Source organism: Miscanthus floridulus, chromosome 10 (assembly GCF_019320115.1).
Source record: "Miscanthus floridulus cultivar M001 chromosome 10, ASM1932011v1, whole genome shotgun sequence".
NCBI classification, from domain to species: Eukaryota; Viridiplantae; Streptophyta; class Magnoliopsida; order Poales; family Poaceae; genus Miscanthus; species Miscanthus floridulus.
Genome location: NC_089589.1, coordinates 83,698,955 through 83,721,853, shown reverse-complemented (window position 1 = coordinate 83,721,853; position 22,899 = coordinate 83,698,955). Strand labels below are relative to the sequence as shown.

General features: G+C 43.0%; 1 pseudogene; it reads right to left on the bottom strand.

Moving 5' to 3' along the window:
• Window positions 1–3,316: 3,316 nt before the first annotated feature.
• On the bottom strand, window positions 3,317–15,056 carry LOC136486822 (ubiquitin carboxyl-terminal hydrolase 5-like; annotated as a pseudogene).
• Window positions 15,057–22,899: the final 7,843 nt, after the last annotated feature.

Below are 22,899 nucleotides of genomic sequence, written 5' to 3'. Positions count from 1 at the left end.
TGGAGCGCGCGGGGGTGGGAGAGGCTGGAGCTCATCGGTAAACCAATTCGGAAGGGCGGAGCAGTGGCGGCGAGGCGAGCAGCGGCTGCGGTTGAACATGGCTGGATATTCTAAATATATCGAAACATGATTTGCCTGCCAATAAGGCTATAATTGTAACTGAAAAGATAAGTTCATATTGTTTTTTACCTCCTACTAGAGAGCTTAGTCTTGGTTTGTTATTTCCATTATCCTCTATTTGTTTTTGTCTTCCCATCGAAGCTTTAGAATCTTCAAGCACGTGACACTTGGGCAGAGATTTCTGTTGCCAAGTCCTGGTCCTAGTAGTAGGTACACCTCCGTCCAAAAAATAACGTGTTTTAGTTTTGTTCAAAGTCAAACTATCTTAAATTTTATTAAATTTATAAAGAATATTTTCATGTTTTTTCATGTTTATGATATCAATGAGTTACACAATAAAATGTTTCATGATAAACATAATGATAATTATTTGGCAATATAAATATAAGTATTTCTATATAAAACTTCAGATAATTTGATTTAAGACAAAATTCAAACATTATTATTTTTGGGACGGATATGGTAGTAGCTAGTAGCCTTGGCTCTCTAAAAAAACTTGTAGCCTTCGCTTTAAGTCAACCGGGCTGCTTGGAGATGTTTTCTTTGGGTAGCGCCGTGGCGAGAGCTCCTGCAATCGGTGAAGTACCGCCCGCAACCGTGCAGCTGCACGCAAAGCAGAAGCAGGTATGAGAGATCACCAATGATCTTGGTCCTTGGAGATGTCTCTCGTTTTCGCCACATAATAGTACGACAAATTTTGAAACTTCTTCGTGAAAACATTTTTTATCTGCAACAAACCCAAAATTTGATTGAATCTAATATTCTTGTTTGGATGTAGATATAATGTTTTATTGGGATCAAATACATTCATCACCTGATGTGTGTTGCAGCGGCAAAGCTTCAGTGCTTCACAAGCAGATGCAGCTGGGTGAAATCGTATTTGATAAAAGAAGGCGTTTGGTGAGGTAGCATGAGTGGACGAAAAAAACTGAGACATTTAGTTACCTGCATGAGTCTCTGGAGACTAACTAATTTGACAGTCTGACATGTGGAGACGCTATTTGGTTACCTACATGAACTAATACAGTCTATCTAATTTGAGAGACTGGCATGTGGATCTGTATTTCTGATCCTGCATTCCCTCGACCTAGCTTGACAGTGTAGACCAATTTGGTTGTTCGAGCGGACGTAGGACACGGCGATATTTTTCATCGATGAACCAAGTCTCGCATAGCACATGCAACTTACCAAATATGCTTCTCCCTAGAAATCTACGGATGCGCAGATGCAAACACCGTGACATTCGGGTATACATGGCCAAACAGGGTCGCCCGGCCCGGCACGGCACGGGCCCAGTGAAAGCACGTCCTGTGGACACCGAGCCAGACCGATTAGGGCCACAGGCCTAGCCTTTAGCCCAGGCACGGAAGCCTTAGTAGGCCGGGCTGGCTCGAGGCCCAATTAGGCGCTTGCCAAGGAAGAGAGAGGGCGGAGAAGAGAGAGGTGGAGTCACGGACAGGGCCTAATGTTTGCCGGTGATGAAAGGAAGGAGAATAGTTGGCGCTCGAGAGGAAGTAGCGGCCGCAGCTGGGGAAGAAAATGAACGGTGCTCGGGCCTTAGGCCGTCGGGGGCCTTAGGCGGGAGGAGGCCGCCTCGAGCGGGGAGGAGTCCTCGTGCAGGGACGCGACTCTACACCGAGGACCGAGGATGGCCAGAGGAGCTCCACCTTGAGGGAGGAGGTAGAGATGACCGGCAAGTTTGGTCGGGTGATTCGCGTCGCCCTTTGCGTCTTGTGCTTTACCTCCACGCAGAGTCGAGGATGGGAGGTGGAGCCACGAGTGGGGACGTGGCATCAGCGCGGAATCGCGGAAGGAGACAACGTGGGTGGGAACTAGAATCTGTATGGCCAAGTGAGTCTAAAGCAACAGTTAGGGTTGAAAGTTAGTGTTGGGTTGTGTAAATATGCAGCCCGTTATGTTGTTAGCGGGTCTATACCAAACTATTAGGTCGATGCCATTTAATGGGCTATGGCATGCCTAGGGCGTTCCCTAGGCACAGCCCTATGCATCGGCCAGGCTAACCCAAGCCCGCTAGTCAATGTGCTCATGTTGGGCCAAAGTATTGGGCCTCAGACCGGACCAATGGGCTATGGGCTGCATGATCATCTATACATTCAGGAAGCCCAACAACCTGACCCTTGAGTTGAACAAAAACAGCCTGCTTGTTTGGCTAGCTTGTTTGGCTGGCTCTTATAGTGTGCCAACAGGCGGGCGCGGTTGGATCCTTGGGATCCCCGTGTTTCCTCACAAGCGTTTTCCCTCATAATAAATCTCAGGTGCCTCGCACGGATGTGCCACCACTGTTGTACCTTTCTGCCGTGTGTTTATAGCCTTAGATATAGGTTGTAAGCCTAGCTTACGCACTAAGGGTGTGAGTGTGTTAGGGTGCATGAGTTCAGATACTACAGCGTGTAAACAAAGTTTGAGGTAATTAAAAAACAACCTGACCCTTGTGCGAGATGCGAGCAGCTAGGAAACAGCGGCGCCCGGGCGAACTCTGGTGGAGATGCAAGCGGCGAGAGAGACGGCGATCAAGAGTCCAAAGTCACGATGGAATCGGTTTCTCTTCTTTTAGCCCGGAATTTGAGGTGGAATGTAGATTTCCAATTCAAGGCTCGTCCAAACAGGCCAATCCAAGAAAGCAATTCAGCCCAAATTCAAGGAATCCAAACAACCCGTTAGGGTAATTCGAATTTGAAGAACAGATATCTAGCATCCACTGGGAAAACCGATGCAACATAAGCATCACTGGATAAGTGTGGCAAAAGAACCTCAATAACCATGGTTTTTGAGTGGTGATAGGCACTGGCTCCTAGTGCCTACGCTGTTAAATAACACAGAACCTTGGGTTTTTCCCAAAATCAAGACAAGCAAGGTGTTCGGCTGAGCCTGTTCGGATGGCTGGTTGGTTCGTGGATTATTACTGCTGGCTGGTTTAGTGTGAGAGAAAAATACTGTTCCGGTTGAAAATTTACGATAGTTTACGAGATCGACCAGCCAACCGAACAGGCTATGATTTCGGCTAATTCAATAATATTCTATGAAAGAGAATAAGCTGAAACTAACAAGCAGAACGGACTGCTGATTACAAGGCCAAGAAGTATGCACAGATGGTGTGCCCTTTGCAAGCAGGTCTGATAAATCCATTTGCAATTTCATATCTAGGATCGGGTAAGCTTACTAACACAAGAAAAAAAATATTTATCACCACATTTATACAAACAGAAACATTTCTATCCCCATTCTCAAATGGGTTCAGGTTGAATATTAAATGGTGCACACCTTTGTCCATAGGAAAAAGCAAGAATCCAAAATAAGGTTTAACATGTCAGCACAACGATACATACATTTTTACATTTCTGGGGCCTTTTGCCAGTAATATAAGTACAACATGAGCTACAATTCTTCCCGCAACAACAGAGCATTATAATGTGCACCGACATTGTCAAAGGTGCATTCGCCACTGCAGAGTCTGGTATAGTTGGGTATAGTATTGTTGGCCACCACAAGCATCGACCAACACCAGCGGACCCATTTCCAACAACAGTTGTGTACAGGCTAGCTAAATCTAAAAATGGAAATGGAATTTTTTTTTCTTTTTGAAAACTGAAATGGAAAGAATTAAATTAAAGAAAAGGTGTTCCTAAATGTTTCTTGCTTCCCCTTGTCTCTCTTCTAGAAGAAAACAGACCACCAAAATGCCACCAAGCCCCGGTGTTCCTGTTGAAGCTACCCAATTATCACAAAAAGAGTCAATTACTCCTTCAATCGACCTTATACAAAATTCCCATCTTGCATCAGCACTGCAGATGAAATATGCAATAATCTTCTGTCTCAACTGGACAATGGTGCATTTTCCCAGCTGCGGTAGAGTCAAGCCATATACTCCTGGCAGTAACTAAAGGCCTGCAGGTGTCATTTCGGGAATCCCCTTGCATCGAACCACAGCAATGAATTAGTCTACCTATGGCTATATCCATGGCTTCTCTTTGCATATAACTGAGATCCATTACTAGTTCCCCTTGCTCTATCTTGTTCTCTGACTCTTCTATAGAATAGCACATAAGCTGCAGCAGTCTTCACCTCGTCTTCATCAATGGAAGCAACATGGCTATCATCGAAGTTGTACCACCGATTTTCATCCACAAGCTGCATAAAGAGAAATTCCCTTCAGCATTCTATACTACATAGAGAAGCATCAATGAGGATTCAAAAGCACAAACTGGTACTGCACAAATCAAGGACTTATCAACACACTTCACAAAGAAAACATAACTATTGCAGCTGACATTATGGGCCTGTTTGGTTGGGTACATTAGTCCAGGCTTGTGAGGCTCTTACACAGAATTGCACATTGCTCAAAGCAAACCTAATGCAGTAGCTAGTACAACAAATTTGATTGTATTAGGCAATGTAGGTTTGCATAGGTCGATGGAGCACACACAAAAAAAAATATTCTTACCTCCCCTACCTCTACTAGAAACATGAGACCTCTATTAGAACATGGAGGTAACTACATGCAAGACAATGTAAGCAATCAAACACAATTTCACCAAATGCAGCTTGCCTGTGCAGGACAACCAAACACGAAGACCATACAATTACACTGGCTTGGGGAGTGCTGCATAAAGTCTAATGCAAGCACCAATTACACCCTAACTGTTTGGCAAGCCTTGTACTCAAAGCAGGGTAGATTGCAGACTGAATTGCAATGAAATTGCAGGACAGAAGATACAATATAAAATTACAAAAGCCATAAGAAATACAAAAGCAGCAAAACTGAATAGAGATAACCAAAAGGCTATAGAAAGCCATAGGACTTCAGAATCACTCTTTTTTTTTTTTTTTGCAGAGAAGCTGAAATAACAATAAGTTTGGTTAGAAATGTACCTTAATGTGTGCAGTATAATGTCCACTTGCCATGTTGCCGTAATGATTGCTCACAGCATACAACTCATAGATCTGGCGCTCTGAACTCTTCTTGTTGGCAATGTAGTTTGTCAAATCCAAGTCATGTATTGGAAAATTAACAAAAGTTTCTAGTTTTTGTTTTGTTGACCTACTAAATGAAAATCTCTTTAGATGTATGACTAGCACTTCTGGAAGTCTCCACAAATCCAACTTTTTGCTAGCTTGCCTTTGCTCTTTGCACCTTGGACAGTACCTAAAAGAATAGCATAATAACTTTATCACTAAACACCGTAGTAATGAAGGCTATAGACATAAGGAAGGAACATTATTCAAGTGCCTATCCAAATTTTGAACTGATTTTTACCAAAATCCAAGAAAGGGAACCATATGCTTCAAAACAGGCTCTATTTCGTTGCAAATTAAGAAATGATGGTTAATGTGGGTGATCACATGCAACTGTTTTGAGCGAACAAAATAATCATGGGCGGCATTGCACACTGCACATGTCTCAGATCAAAAATTGAAAAGCTGAAATGCCACAAAAAATGGAACAGATGAACCACAAGGAACTGTCCAATAAAGTTTGCAAAAAAAAAAGAGAAAACCCCATCAACAAATATATTTTTATGGGCCTCAATTGTTACAGCTTCTAAAAGGATCCACAAATTTTGAAAATATAACAAAACAAACTCATAAGTTATGTTTATGTAGTTATAACAACTAAAGTGCCAGTGCAACCAACAGAGTAACCACTAGGGATGAAAACAGGATGAATATTTCCTGATTTCCATCCGTCCCAAAAGGGTTTAAAGACCACATGGGTAATCCATATAAGAATTCGGACATTTAATATCCGTACCATATCCGAAACTGAATATTCAAAGTTGGATTTCTAATATGTAGATGGAATAGACATTGATATTTGATGCATCTGACACTATCCAAATCCGACTCCGAATCCCAAAAAGATACAGCTACCCATATTTGGTATCCGTAATATCCAATCCAGTTTCATCCTTACTAACCACTCAAGGTGTCTAAGCGAGCGTCAAGTACTAGTGTACCAGCCAAAATGGACAGTATGCACCAATGAAGTAATTATCATTTTTTGTAGTGTCAAATGTATCTTAGAATGCGGAATTGAAAACTAACCACATGTCTTCAGGTACAAGAGGTTCTTCTCTCAAGAAAGCATCCAAGCATGCATAGAGTGAGAGAGCTTCACCACGGGTTCTCTTAGCAGGAGGAGCATACATAAACACCTCTGGGAGGTACTCTAAATGATGAGTATCAATCTTTTTCAGATCTTCCTTGGGCCAATTGATAAAAAATACAGTTGCGAGTGAAGATTGTGGAACCCTGATAGCATCATTTGATTTTTCAATGACTGTGTTGCTATCATCAATCAACTGAAGCTGAAATTTGCTGCAGTCGGTATGATAACTATGAGTTCTTGTGGAAACAGAACTTTGAACAGCCAAATGCAGAGAGTCCTGATTCCTTAGCATGGGCACAAGCATTTTATGGACCAACTCATGGATATCCAAACCCGTGACAATTTCATTGCGAGATATTTGTGCAAGAAGAGGAACACCATAGGGTTTCCAAGATGTCAAGGTGTTATTGTTTCCATGGTCCCTACCAATAGCAAATGATAATATTAACAGAAGATGGTGCAAGAGGTAATGTAAATAGCATATTGACATGACACATGTTGGGTTTACTTCAATTATAAACCAAGATGACCACTACAGCTGTAATTCTAGCAAGAAGATAACCATATATCAGCGTCTTTTTTTTTCTTACAAGTCTTCATGACGATGCACAAACTGAATGTAATTCACCCTCTTTTCCAACTTTCGGAGCTTATAAACTGCCAGATGATCATCATCATTTATTGTAGACAGCTGAAGCACTGGATCATCAATAAAACGGTAGATCTTATGATTCCGTATCTGTAGATAAATTCAACCAAAATGTTTAAGGACACACAATCATCAAACCTGCCAACCTTTACATTAATTCAAGTGAGCACTAATAACAAACCTCAGCAATTAGAAGTTTCTCCCCATTTTTAAGTGAGCATGCAGTGCCAAGGGCTTGTAATAGATCTCTGCACCTACCTTGCTTCGGTACATTTACAGTGAATGGTGTTGGTGGAACACTACCATCACAAGAAAATACCACAGCAGTCACGCTCCGGGTTGAGGCAAATTGTAAGGGTAAGGAAAGATACATGAACGGGTCGAAAGTCACTGAAACCTTCCCACAGACTGGGCAAACCAAAGTAGACTTGTACTGCCCCTGGAAAAACATAATAAAAGGAAATGTCAGTAAAACATCTGTCTTAGAATAATTAAGAAGAGAACTAAATCATGAGCCAAAAATATGTCATGCATGGAACATGCATTATTATGTGTCTTGTGACAAGTATGCGCCTCCAATGTATCGCAGTATCTGAAGGGAAGATGCACAAGACTTTATACACACCGTAAGAATCACCCTACACTGGAGAGTACATATACTGATAGAATATACTCCTTCCACCCCATATTAGAAGACATTTTAGAATCTCCCACAGAAACCAACGCTGAAGCCAAAAGACCAAAATGCCCCTCAAGGAGCAGAGATAGAGAAGTATTGGGAAAAGAGAAATGTGTATGGGGAAAAGAGAAAGGTGCAACGGAAAGTGAGAAGGTCAACTATTTTGGGACAAAATTTGAATGCTATAAGGTCATCTATTTTGGGACGGAGGGAGTAAGTCTAACAAAGCTAATCCTTCAGCATAAAATAACATGTATCCAGCTCCACATGTAATGAAGTAGCACATCTGCACATCTAATCACAACAGGAAGGTCACAGAAAGGTCTTTACATTACATACAGTAAATACCTGAAACTGCTAGAGGTGCTTACATGCACACTCAGAACTATGATATCATCAAAGGATCATTTTATTCCAATACCCAGCAAGAGGAACATGATGGTCCCAAATTGCAATGGTTATTCGCATTTATGTAGAGCCAAAGCATCACAACAGTAAGTGAATCGATTCACAGGTACAGAACTAACCTGGCATACATCAACAATGATTGAATTGTTTCTAGCAATATGATTTGCCCAATATTCATCTGCAACTTCTTCATCTGATCTTCCATCAGCATCTCCTGAGTTTATGTAAGGTCTATGCTTCACACGATTCAAATCTTCATGGAGTCCATCCAAGAGGAATGCCAACAGCTCCTGCAGTATTTTATCAAAATACAGATTCAGGAAAAAAAAAACTCAATAGAGTGAAATGCACCATGGATCCTTCAAATTTTCTTGAATTCTCATCTGGGTCCATGAAGGCAGAACTCTCAAAGTGATCATCTGTCCTTTTTCAAGTGGTCCATTCGATGTGTGAATTTAGATCCATGATTGGAGATAGACGGAACTTAGAATCAACCACACGAAAAGTTGAAGGATCCCACATGATCACTTTGGGAGCTTCATGGACCCAGATGAGAATGCGGAAAAAGTTTAGGGACCCACAGTGCATAAATATAACATACGATAGAACATCACTCTAAAGAGACAATCAAACCTGTGAATCATGCTGGTCGTATCCACTGAACTGAGATGCAAACCGAGAAAGCTTCGTTTTGAATGGTCTAGGCGAAACTGGGGCACGTCCTCCAGGAGCCCAGAGTTTTCTCAGTAGCTCACCAAAAGCTAGTGCAAGTTCACCCTACATGACTACCATCAGAACTCAGTACAATTAACATGCACGATGCTAGAGAAAATGAAACCAGAAAAGGGCAGTATGGCAACCAGATTTTTTTCAATTTTTTGCATGATTAAAATTAAAATACACTATAGCTGTAGAAAATGTCCATCACAAATGCTCAGAATAATCACATGCCAGTACGTGATAGTAACAGCATAAGTTTCTTTGTACATCAAGGTCAACAAACATTAGATTTTTCACTTATCTTACCAAACTAAAGAAAAGCTGACAAGACTTTAGAATGGCAAGATCATAAATCTGAACTAGAAACTTAATCAAGAATTGAATACATACTACACTTAAGAGAAGATATTGTACATGTGGAAAATGTTACCAAAAACAAAAGAAGCTACAGATTTTAGAAATGAAGGATCTGCCATCTTTTAGTACTTGTTGTATGTCAAGAATAATGGGAGACAACTAAACTGAAATTTAGTTGGCTGCTATGAATAATATCATGATGATAAAAAAGAGTTATCCAAATGAATATAATGGAATAAGATCATATTTTCTCTACCAAAATGACTTTATCTTGAAGCATCAAGACCTCCAGGACATGTGAGTCAAAAGAGTACTTACCACATTACCCAGCAGGATTTTGCCGATTTATTTCACAATGATAATCTTCACAAAAATATCTAGTAAACTGTGGCGTGTGCACAAGACACTGTATGGCACTGTTCATATAGCATGTATTTCCAAGATTAAGTAGCCCTGTAAGACCTAAGGGTGATCCCCTCGTGCTCATGCCACTAGAACCATGCACATTATCCAGATCACCATTGGTTGATCGCAAGTAGAGGCTTGGTGTCAGACTAGAGTTATAGCTTCTAGAAGTATAGCTGTTGGCTGCAAAATTCTCATTTGGCAATCCTGATTTCGGAGCATCAGTAATCAGAGAAGTCGATTCTCTCTCAAAAGAATTGTTTCTTTTAACCAGACCATCCAGACTACCATTGGCATCAGTGGTAACCTCAACTAGAATCTGTGAAAACAATATAAAAGTATACAGTCAGATCATTTACTTGACAACAGCCATTAACTAGTAGTGCATCTGTTCTACAAATATAGTTTGATATCGGGGTCGGGGTGGCAGTGGGGGAATGCTTCTCAATTATTATAGAACGTTTGACTCACGTCTTGATCCATCTGAATGTTGGAATCATCAAGGGTTTTGTCCAGGCTATCCATCAATGAATGCTTTAGTTCGACCATAATAGTCCCAAATGCATACCTGCCAATAATGGCCACAATAACTATGAAAAAAATCCTTGCAAGTAAAAAAAAAAGTAAACATCAATATAAACAGCTACCTCATCTGGTACCAAGTCAAAAACCTTACAAGCCCTTTTATGGAGTTGGCCAACTGTATCCTGAAAAAGGTTCAGGATGATTTTTAACTTTTCAGTTATTCCAACTTTATTGAAGCTATTAGAGGCATTAAAAGACTTCAACAGTAGGTTATACTTACAAAGTGGCATCATAGGTTTACATAATTCTGTCTAATCTAATCAATTTATTGAAATACAAACTAAAAGAAAGGACAATGTGCTCAATAATAGCTAAAGAGATGAGAGCATACCTTCTTGCTTATCCTTATAAAGGTTCGCTCTCCTCTTGACATTAGAATTAACTGCAGTCGTAGAGGATAAACTTCTATGGCCAAATCAGTTTGAGAAAAGCCAGTATTGATTGCCTTTCTTGGTAATGTTGGTCCTCCACCATACCTGTTAATGCATTTTGTGTAATGAGAATAAGATTTCAAACACCAAATCAAAAGCTGTGTGGTTGTTTATTGTTGATGGAAAGATGTCACAGCTTCTCACATAGGGAACACAAATAAGTGAACCATGTTTGTGAAAAGTCTCTCAGCTTCTTAACTTGAATTCATAACATAGTAGCATCAACTTTCTTCCATGTATTAATTTCGGGGTTTTACTTTAAAGTCAATGCAAAGCATCTGGGGATTAAACAACACCACAGTTTGTGCCTTAGTTCAATTTAAGACCAAAGGCTACTAATTTTTTGTTACTTTCTTCATATATAATCATTTGAAGAAGTGATGTATTTGGCAAATACCAACGCAAACTGTAAAGAATATTTAATAAAATTGGCTACGATTGATGTTTTATTCAGTGAAGGGCGGGCCTGGTGCAAGCGGTAGAGTCTTACCGCCTATGACCGGAAGGTCCCGGGTTCGAGTCGCGGTCTCCTCGCATTGCACAGGCGAGGGTAAGGCTTGCCACTAACACCCTTCCCCAGACCCCGCACAGAGCGGGAGCTCTCTGCACTGCGTACGCCCTTTTTTGATGTTTTATTCAGTATGTTCAGGAAAGTGAATATATCAGTGTACAATAATAGAGTATGTGAACTAGAACCACCTTGAAAGACAGTTATCCATATCATTGTTTTTGAGGCATCGCGCCTAGGCGACAAGGCGTGGCAGAGGCTTTGGGCGTCGAGGGCGCCACGACCTACACTCGTATGGCGTCCGCTTAATCGAATTTGGCGTCGCCTAGGCGTAGAAAGGCGTCGGACGGACGCCTACAGCCCCGCCATGGACGCCAGATGCTAATTAGCGAGGGAAGGGCACGAAATCAACCGCGCGTCCATGGGAAATCGACCACGCTTCCGCGCCGCGGGGGAAGGGTGCGAAAATGACCGCGGCCCGCGGAAAATCAACCGCGCGTCCGCCCCTGGCATGGGAACTGTGACCTAGATAGGCTCTTCGCGCGAGAAATCTACCGCGCGAGGCATTTTCCGCAAGTGCGGGCGAGGGGAGAGGGAGAGAGAAGGCGGCGGGCGGACCTTGAGCTCTTCTGCTCGACAACTCGAGTCCACCGGCCAGCCGCCCCTTCCGAGGAGCCGCCCCTGCATCTCTGCTTGGTCGTCCACACCTGCCGTGGAGCCGCTCCAGCATCTCCGCCGCTGCAGGCATCGGCCATCCGCATCTGCGCGTCCGCCGTGACTGTCTGCCTCCGTCGGCCGTCCGCCTGTCCGCAGCTGCCCGTTCATCTCATGTCTCCACCTCCGCCGGCCGTCTGCCTAGTATGCCCCTGCCTTCTCTCTGTTCCTCTCTGTTCCGCCTGGTATGCCCCTGCCTCCTCTCTGTTCCCTCTGCCTGGTATGACCCTGCCTGGTGCCTGGTATCCCGTCTCTACTCTGAGTATTGTAGTATTTAATGCCTCGTGCTCTGCTTTTGCTCATGCTGCGTGCGCCTTGCTCGTGCTCTGCTTTTATATTACTGAGCCGTCTTTCTTTAGTGTTACTCACATATACTAATGTCTGCTTGTGCTTGGACTGCCACATACACTGCTACAGCAACATGGATTTGATTAGTATACACTTGCTTTGATTAGTTTACAGTTGCTACAGCAACAGGTCTTTCTTTGATTAGTATACACTTGCTTTGATTAGTAGTGATCCCTTAGCTGTGCAAATTTGCTCTTTTCCTAAGGAACATGGGCTCAAGAATTGGCAACAAACGAGGTATACAATATGTGTATGGCAGTCGCCTAGGCGTCCGCCACAAACGCCTAGGCATTGTGAAGGGGGTTGGGCGCCGCGGCGAGGCGCGGCGCCTCAAAAACATTGATCCATATTCCATAGAAACGGCAAGGAATCATAAGAAGGTAGACAGGTCAGCATAAATAGAATGATTAAGCTATGTAGAAACTATCAAAGACAAGAAGCCACTGCACAATTAGGTGCATAGAGGCATTTGAAAAGTGATAGATCCAGAGAGGATTATTCTTTTGATGATCTTATTGCACAGTATAGAGTTCAAATAAATGTGACTTACCAACCATGCAACTTTTCCCAAACTTGCTGAGGAAGCAGTATGTAATCCCGACCCTCAACCAAGTTATCATGTATCTCAATCTCCGTATTGGAGACTTCAAATGACGCATCATCAATTAAATCGGTATTGTCAATAGCTCCTGGCCTTCTAGGAGTTTTTGAACCAAACTCATGATGATGATAACCATTACTTGTTGCACCAGTCAAATCTTGAATGAGGTAATCAATCCAACTTTGCCACCACCTATTGAGCCAAAAAACGAAGATTGCATTTATAATCCGAACTGAGAGTAAACAAATGAAGCAACTGACAGAGAAGAAAAAAATAACATAGTACGAATATGTATTTCTGAAGAAACCTTCTAAAACAGGCATTTCCATGATGCTCATCAGCACCATATGTGGACCTGTAAAACATGCAATTCAATAGAAAAGAGAAAAAACACTCCAGGTCCAAATTAAAAATACCAGAAGCTTTAATACATCTTATATCTCGTATTAGGCATATCCTACTAGGTGTGATACCTTATCTTACAATGTCATCCAAATATTGTGATCAAAACACGACAAACATGGTGATACTTTCAAGTTCAATCCACAGCCTACATACTGCCACGATCCATGAGTATGCACGATCATACCAAAAAACTTAATTTAGTACAGATCTTGTGAAATTACTCCCTTCTGTCATCCTTCTCATCAAAGGATAACGTTAAGGACAAACAAATTGAACTGCATGTGGGCTAATTGGGCAGTCTTCAACGTCTTCTTTAAATGATCAGAGGGAAACAGGGAGTACTTTTAGGGCCCCTTTGGCAGCGCTTCTCCAGCTCCGCTCCACACGAGAATCCGGGGAGCGCTGCCAAAGGCCTCCGTGCTGCACCGCTTCCTCAAGGAAGCGCTCCTCCAGCTCCCTCCCTTTTGCACTGCAGGTGGGGAGCGGAAAAAACCCTCCACGCTACCACGCCAATCTGGCCGTCCACAGCCTCCTCCACTCGCGAAACCACGTCGTCATCTTCGCCTGCGCCGCAGACGCACTGTCCGCGACCTTCTCCAGCGGTACCGACCCTCTCCTCTGCGCCACACCCTCTCCGCCAGGGGCAGAGGGTACTGGAGGCCAAACTGGGCCTCCCCCCCCCCCCCCCCCCTGACAGAAATTCAATGACCCATAAATCCCTAGAAGTCTAAACTACATGTCTATTTAACATCTCACCATGATTTGACGCTGAAGTAAGCAACTTAGCCCCCTCTAATTCATGGGCCATGCTTCGCCACTACTCTCCGCCATTGGTGAAGGAAGCGAGGTCGCCGCAGGGCCTGTTGGGGTCCCTCTATGCCCGGCCCCCCGCTGCACCCCTCCTTCGCGCCTTGCCTCTCCGCCTGTGCCGGCAGCACCGCAGGAGCTGAAGCCGGAGACGACGACAAAGCGCTGCCAAACGGTATCTTTTTCAGGTGGGGAGCAAGCAGAGCTGGAGCAGAGGGAAGCGTGGAGTGGAGCAGCGGCGAGCGGAGGAAGAGCGCTACCAAAGGGGCCCTTAAATGTCCTAAAATGCTCAAAGCATCTCAAAGACCGAATATAGGAGCAGTAGAATGCTCAATCCTCAAAGGTCCTAAATCACAACTGGACCAAAATGCCTGACATAACAGTCTCTAGAACTTTCACAGCTGAAAAAAAATCTCGTGCGCCTCGCACCATGGCTGCCCAATCCTGTTTGCAAAGCAGAGGAGCACACGCCATCGGCGTCAAGAGGAGCGCACTCAACCGGTAAGACTACAACGCTTCAGAAGAGGAAAGGCTGGCAAATCCCCAGCAGAGGAGGAACACATAAACCGCCGCGCATTAAACCCACCTCCGATGCCAACGCCGAGGCGCAACCTCGCCGCGACACCTCGCCGGCGGCGCCGAAGCATATCCCTCCACCAACGAACAACACCAGCAAGAAGGGAAAAAAAACGATCTTGCGCCCCGCAGGACCATTCCAAGCGTGGCAGCGCCAACGGGGATTGAATCAGGGAGTAGATCGACAGGGATGGGGAAGCAGGGAGACGGCGAACGGAGAGGCATAGTGGACCTGGTGGTGATGAGAAAGAAGGTGTCGCCCTCCTTGGCGTGGGCATCAGCCGCGACGGTTATGTCCCGGATGAGAGCCCTCTCCACCTCGGCGGGGAGCGCCGGCGCCGCCACCACCATCTCCATCCCCACCGGCGGCGGCGAGGAGGAGGAGCCCGCAATCTACGGCTAGGGTTTGGACCTCCCCTCGTCTCGCCTTCCCGCAGGGCTCTCCGTCTCTCAGCTGGAACGGCTTGAGCAGGAATTGGTGGAGCGGATGGAGCCGGCAGTGGAAACCGTAGTGGCGGGGATGCGGTGAACCTGTGAGCGGAGGGGGGAGCGGATCTGCGAGGTTTCTTGTTCTTCCTGGCCGGAGTGAGGAGAGGAGGCTGTCTGGCTGTGTGCAGACTCCGGCGCTTGTTTTTCTTCTTTCCTTCTCTACCCCTGATTAACACAGGGATTCACCTATTTCGGAATGGCTAGCCGCGTGTGATTTCCTCAAGGTGTTCTATTCCTCTTTCCTCCCCGATATCCTCCCTTCATCCTCTTAGCTTCTCTATGGGACGCACTTAAGGCGTGACGGGTCGCACAAGGTGCGACCGTGCCACCCCGCCGCCGCCTTCGCCCACCGCCCCGCCGTAGCACAGTAGGGTCTCATCGAAGCTCCATAGCCACGGCTGCATCCATGGAGCTCCGCGCGCGATCCTATCGCGCTCGCTGCCCTCCTTCTTCCCTCTTGCCCTGCCGCCGTTTATGGCCACGGTTGCCCCCGCCCTAACCCTTCCCGACCGCCTTTGCCTCGCCGTCGTCTCTCCCGTCCCCATCACCAGGCCAGCCTGACTCCTCCGAGCACCTCCTGAGCCTGCAGGAGTTGGAGAAGAAGAGAGGGGGAGCGTGAGAGAGGGGTCGCGCCGTTGCGCTAGAACACGACGGTTCGTGGGATATATTTTGCATTCTTTACAAGCTTATACTATAATAAACTCATATAAATTGAGTTACTAGATAAATAGAGTGAAAGAAGCAATCTTAGACGAGAGGATGCACAAAATGCTCTATCACAGTTACCAAGCAAAAATTTGTTCTCGATGACCAAAATTTCCTGTTTTGCACCTTTCCCCTTCTTCTCTAGCTCTGGTAAGCTTTTAAAGTGAGAATTTGGAGAGAAACGTACCCTTTGTCTGGAGGACCTCCAGAGAGGACCACGACGGTGGGGTAGTGGGTGGCGGTGGTGATCCAGACAACGAGGTGGTGGATAGCCTTCTATTTCATACCTTCTTATAGTTGGGTTAAAAGTACCCAACTTTTGTTATCAGATATGAAGGCACATCCTCATCTTTTTGATTGTCGTCATCTGCCTACCCATCTCACGCAAGAAGCCATAACGGCTAGGATCTGAGTCAAGCATCCATCTCTAGCAACATGTGCTCTTATTCAGTCCCATGTGCCAAATGCAGTTATAGTAAAGAACAAATATAAGTATAAATCCCAAATATCCATCCACAATCTCTCGATAGCATCCTTGTTTCAACCTACTGAGATCACATCCTCTAACTTCTTCCAATTCTCAACTCAACACTCTCAACACAACACATTCTAGGTGACGAGGAACCTCCTCTACTTTTTTAAATGGCATATAATTGATCGGACGATTAATAATTCCAAGGAAGAAAAGCAAACAACTCTCCTAGTTGGCCTAACAGTAACACCAAATTGTCCTTGACCATGGACACAACTTTACGCAAAATGTTTTCACTCCAAAGAGGTTATACATATATATACACAAAATTGCCAACATCAATGGTTGCCTCCACCTAGTCCAAACAACAGTCTAAAAATAGTTGATCTAGTACCACCCTGCATCCTTGGTTCCAAGTCACCTCAGACACAACTGGGCCCCTCAAGTCTATGAACCACAGCCTCCGGGTCTCAACCCCTAGTGGAGCGCCTATGGGTCTCGAGCAACCAGAGTCTCCTCTCTACTCCCCTAACATCATCGTTGCCTTACTCCAAGAGTGCTGCCACTATCGATACACTAATCTCATACCAAGACCCACCTAAAGTTTCATGGCCCAGTCATGCCAACTTGTTTATCATAAGCATTATGAGCATAATCTACACTTAAAATTTTATTTTCAAAAACTTGCATATTGTGATCAAGATAGCCCCCCCCTCAAGGTTATGAACTACAGCCTCTGGCTCTTGACCCCTAGTGGAGCGCCTATGGGTCTCGGAGCAATAAGAGTCTCTATACCCCCTAACACCATTGTTGGTATATATTAATGCACGCAGAATAATCTGCAAGCGCACGGATATTATACCGATGTAGCACTTCACCGGGAGTACCCAGTTTATATCGAACTCAAGGAAACGTGTGTGAGAATAAGTAAATCTAACTTAACCCAACTTCACAATCAAGGCTAGATAATAGGAGCGTAGAGGAAATTGCTAAGGTCTTCTAGTTCTAACTTCGGTAAGATTTGTCTTCTATTATTCAATTATGGGGATATTACTAGAGAAAACACAGGCAAAGTATGTTTTCTATAATAACAAGGTCCTACTAGGCCTACTAACGGGAGGTGGACTACAAAGGATTCAACAAGGCTATAAGAGTCACCCTCGCGAGCTACCACCGATCTAGAAAATAGGGTACATCCACGAGTAACCGAGTCTAAGCACCACGCTTACACTAAGAATACTACTTTAACCCAGGAGCTTCAAGGATTAAAGTACTCAAAAGAGATTTGCAAACCTAAAAAACAATATGAACAAGATGCTTACTTAAATTAGAAGTTGATTAGTAGAGAAATCTCATAAGCAAGCTCAAGAAGAACTTGATTTCACCAGGGTACAAGCCGTATAGAGAGCACCGACAGGCCGGGACTCCTCCGAAACTCTTTTCTCTCACTCTATCTCTCTATCTCTAATACAAAACTAGATCCTATTGAGGACTAATCTTCTCTTAATTGCTAGCTCTGATCCTAATGAAAATATATATTAGGGTTTCTAGCCCTCAGGCTCTTAGGATCTAACTTGGCATGCCCTGGGGATGCAGGCAGGTATATATAGGCCAGAGCATCAATCATGAGCCTTCAGATCAAACTGACTTGAATAAACAGCGGAGATGCAATCCTTAAGGCGGTGGAGAACCGACATAGCAACGAGTGGCTGCCATGTGGGTCCCACAGATCGGCTGGCCTGCATGTGGCACTGGGCGGCCCCACCCGGTAGGGGCTCAGGCTTTGTTTCAGTGATTTGCCTTCTAGAGTCTTCCCACGCTGTTATCCTGCGGAATATCACTATTTCTTTTGACGAATAGGTCCTCTTTGTCGGTTTTCTGATAAAATCCTGCTGGAAACATAAATTCACCAAAACTCATAGAATTTATCAATTAAAACCCCTAAGTCTATGTTAGTGATCCATTTTAATCATTTATGCAAGGTACATTGACAGTTTTGTGACGAATGTTAACTACCGTCAACAAACTCCCCCACACTTAGGCTTTTACTCGTCCTCGATAAAAGGATGGATTACTTAATACATAACTTTGGGACAAGACATCAACATAAAACCATTCCTAGTCATGCATGCACTGTAGGATTCGAAGTGTCTACCATGAAACTTTGGGCGGTTGAAGAATGGAACAGCTTGAAACAGATCACCATCTTCCTTCAGTCAAATCAATTGAAAAAATATTTTAAGATTTTTAAAAACAAAACATAGCTTACATTTTCCTTTTGTGGTACTCTCAAATCACTCTGTATGTATATGTGGTATTTTTGGATCCTCACCAAGGCATTAATGATTTTGCCTTCTTTTTGTCTACTTCTAAAAACTTATGTGGAGCTCAGGTAGGGATGAATATGAGAACATACTTGCATTGCATATATTGTAAAGTCAAAATAAGGATCTGAGGAGAAAAATGTCATACTCTTAGATCAAGATGTGCATGTGTGTGGATATGTATATGGTGGCTAACCTAATTCTACTATGCTCCTTGAAACATATCTCTCTTGATTGAAACTTGAAAAACTTTTGCAAGAAAACATGGGCTATCTTATTCATTTATTTCTTCTTCTTTTTTCAGACGGGCATCTGAGTACCCATTATTTTAGTTATCTCAGACACTTATCCATTTTTAATACTTTTCTTTTTTTCTTTCTTTTTTGAATAACTTTTGCATAGCCCATGTCTCTTTTTCTGTAATTGAAACTTTTCAAGAAAGATTTTTTACAAGAACTTGGAGCATTTATCCTAACAATCATATTTTGCGTCTATCCCTAATGTAGGAGTAGAACAATTTTGGGTGGATGGAAAACATATTTTTGCGTACCCCCAGTGTAGGAGCAGCAGTTAAATGTGGAGTGTATGTGATCTTGATCTTGAGAGCATGATAAATTTCTCAACAAGGGTCACAAGGTTTGACCAAACTCAATATAATGACAAGTAATATATGTAGAAGGTTCCTCTAGTCTATATATGACTCTGGTGGGATATTGCTTACCACAAAAGAGAGGTGTAGCTATTCTTATAACTTTTTGAAATAAAGTTCTCCAATAACGAGACATCAAGAATTAAGTTCTCAATATTCTACTATATCTCATTCCACAACAACTTAAGTAGCATGAGGTCCCTAAAAATAAGTTCCCAATAGTAGCAAGACTTTCAGGAAAAGAGTTATGTGAGTCTGTCCTTTAGTCATGACTGAAATAACTTTCATCAGGTTTTAAAGTTGTTTTATCAAAGGATTTTCAGTTCGGTTCGAGACAGAAAGTATAATATGTGAAAATAGAACATATGGGCCGCAAACCTGACCAGGGGCAAAGCGCGGGGTGAGGAGACATTGTACTAGGCCGGCTAGCCCATAGGGGAGACCGGGCAACCTGCTTTGGAGCCTGTTCGAGTCTAGCTTTGGTCAACATGATTCTTGGTCCATTACTTCCTGAATTTCATGATTTTTTTGTGATAGGATTCCATTCTATTGTCGTGGTGTACTCCCCCCACACTTGTTTCTTGTTTACCTTTATGCACAACATGTGGAGACAAACACATATCCAAAAAAGAAATAGAGAGCAGGTAATAATAATGATACTCCATTAATATCTTAAGGCACTTTATTACACAAGCACGAACTTTTGACTAGCTAACACAAACTTTCAACCAATCTAATAACTGAGCTAAAGGAGTAACCTAAACATACTATTTTTAAACACTTGGCCTAACTACTCGTGCCTTATCATCAACTATATAAGTCTCACTTCCTAGACTAGACAATAAAATGATTTAAAGCGTTTAAATCTTATTGCAGGCTCTTGTGATACACATGTTCTTCGTCGATCCTCTGTTCTAAGGTATAGACAACATAGGTAAGATCTTCAATCTTTTTCTACAAGAGTGCAATGGTCATCCGTGGGCGCTTCTCTTCATTCTCTATAGCTACTAGCACCCTCCTTTTCTTCTCCTTGGGAGGAACAACCTTGATTTGCTCCGGCATAGCCTGAACTCCATCAATGGTTGTACGTGGGGTGACCAACTTACACTTCGCGCATGTAACATCCCCAAACTTATTGGTCTTCACTTAGGTCAGCACCTCGTGTCCCTTTAGAGGAAGAAGGTTGATCTCTATGGCAGAACCACCTAATCTAATGCCTCCCAAGAGTACTTGTCTTCCTTTAGACACTAAGTACCCAAGGGAGTACATCAAATTACATAGTTCCATCGGGCACACCCCCAAAGGAGAACCCAAAAATCCATATTTTTTCATTAGGATCACAAATGAGAGAATAAAGCTTACAACATTTTAGCCATTTCTTACATCACTTTCTATGTAACATCAGAGTATAATATTTATTATTTATAATAGCGGAATATAAACTTATTATCGGAGTTATGAACAATTTAAGTTAATAACGCAATATAAACATGTGATAAGAATTACAGTGGAAATAAATATCTATTCATGACATGATGAAGCATTGATATATATAAACTATGACAACAGATTATAAAACTTCCATTTATAAAAACATTTAGTGAGAGTTGTAAATAAAAACTATGATCGCAACGTAAAGGAATCCGCTCTGAGCCCACCAGGAGGAATCTACACATAAGGGTCAGCTCTAGCATCCACCGGTCACCTACAATAGGGGAAATAAAAACCTAAGTACTCAATTGTACTCAGCAAGACTTACTTGACACGAGAAAAAAATGACTCCAAGGATATGCAAGGCTATCTGGCTTGTGGATTTATTGCATCTGCAGGAAGCATTATTAAGCGTGCGTCTTTATATTCAATTTTATTAGCAGTCATCATTAGTTCATTAACTAACCATTATATGTAAGCACATGTGCTACTTTTTCAAGCAGGTGGTAAGCAATCAGATTTCCTTTTACCATCTTTCATCTTCTAGTTCTTACTACATTACTAGACTATAGACAAGCCGTACCGGATCGCTCGGTGATTCGCGAATCAATGTGCCTAGCTGGGTATCCCAAAACACAAGCCCCCACTTATACCCCAGGCACAAGCAGAACCAACCCGCCATCCTCCTGTCATGAGGTCTAGGTCCGTGTCCAAACTTGGACTCTAACCCCCGCCCCTGAGTCCCGGACTCAGTGCGGTGCTAGGACCTCCACCCAAAAACCACCTTGAAAGTCAGTCCGGAAAGAGCCGAAACCCACGACAAGAGAGCAGCAAGCCTCCCCCGCGCCCATACACAAGTATGTGTTTGGGATAATAAGTCTGTGACCTATCTAAAACCTAATGCAACGACCGGTTCTTAACCGACTCAGATAGGAAAAATAGTGTACCCAAGTTATGCCCCGTTGGCTGCAAGACACAACCTTTTACACCCACCAATACCTAAACCATATCCCTGCCCAGTCTCCATTTATCATTCATATATATTCCAAGTGATAATAATATAGTAACAACAATAATATATTCCCTATCTCTCGCGAGTGACAGGCAATCACTCGACTTCTATCGGAGTCCTATAGCATAGCAATCTACATGATCATGTCATACTAGTAAGACTCATAGGATAAAGATATATATATGCAAGTGGGTTTCATTCAATTCCTTAAAACTTAATGCACAAATATAATTTAAAGTACAGAAAAGTAGGGGTTATTCACAGGGGCTTGCCTAGGTAAATTATAACCAAAAGTTAGTATTCCATCTTAGTGACACGATCATCGAGACACTATCTTTTCCGCTACTCCAGATGACTCCACGATCCATCATCGTCCCTATTATGGTATGTAATACGTTGCAGAGATGATGCAATAGTTAATTAACAAGACAACAACAACTCTTAAAACATATTACATACTATGAACTTACAAGCTAGCTATAATGACTAACGTATTAATCTACGTATCAACATCGTCGAGAAAGGTGTCATTTCCAAACAAGCATTTTAATTATACAATTCCAAGGTGTTTCTTTATTTCATTTATTTGATTTACTATATATTCAAAATAGGGCTCATTTGTTATCTTAGCAACTTAATTATTCTACAGCTACAAAGTTACAGTGGACACCTAACCATATGATGAACCTACCATAAAAATTCGTAGCATTTGGAGCAAGGAAACTAATTTAATTAATTACAACAACAATAGATTAATTTTTAAGGCAAATTATTTTGCACTAAAGCATATGATTTTATGTGTTCACTGTGTATAGACTTTTATTCAGAGTTCAACAAAACTAGATTTACCATTTTATGATTTTTATTTGATTTATTATGGATTTACAAACTTCAGCCATTTTAAACAAAATAATAAAATTAGCAGAAAAAGAAAAATGAACCACGGGCCGCATTAGGTCCAGCTGGTCAAGGTAGGCCAGCCCAATGGTGAAGCCTAGACCACGGGCGACCCATGAGGCCAAGGCCCAGAGAGGGCGCGCAACTATGCAAAAAGGACCCTGTGCTTTTCCTTATTTAACTCAAGGTAAACAACACTATGCGATACTATTCATATGAGTCACATTTATACACCTAGCTCCTCAGAAAATCTCTTATTTACACTTCTACACCATCACCTCCTCCAGAGCAGAGTACGCGGTGGGAAAGCCATCACCGGCAGTCGATTCGGCATGGGGGATGGCTGGGGACGACGGAGGCGGTGTGCTGGGGTAGCGAGGGTGGCTGCCGCACCCATGGGCATTGGTGGCATGATTAGGGCAGCCCGAGGTGTTCCAGCCACGATCACTAGCGGCTGACTGGGGCGCAACAGCGACAGCG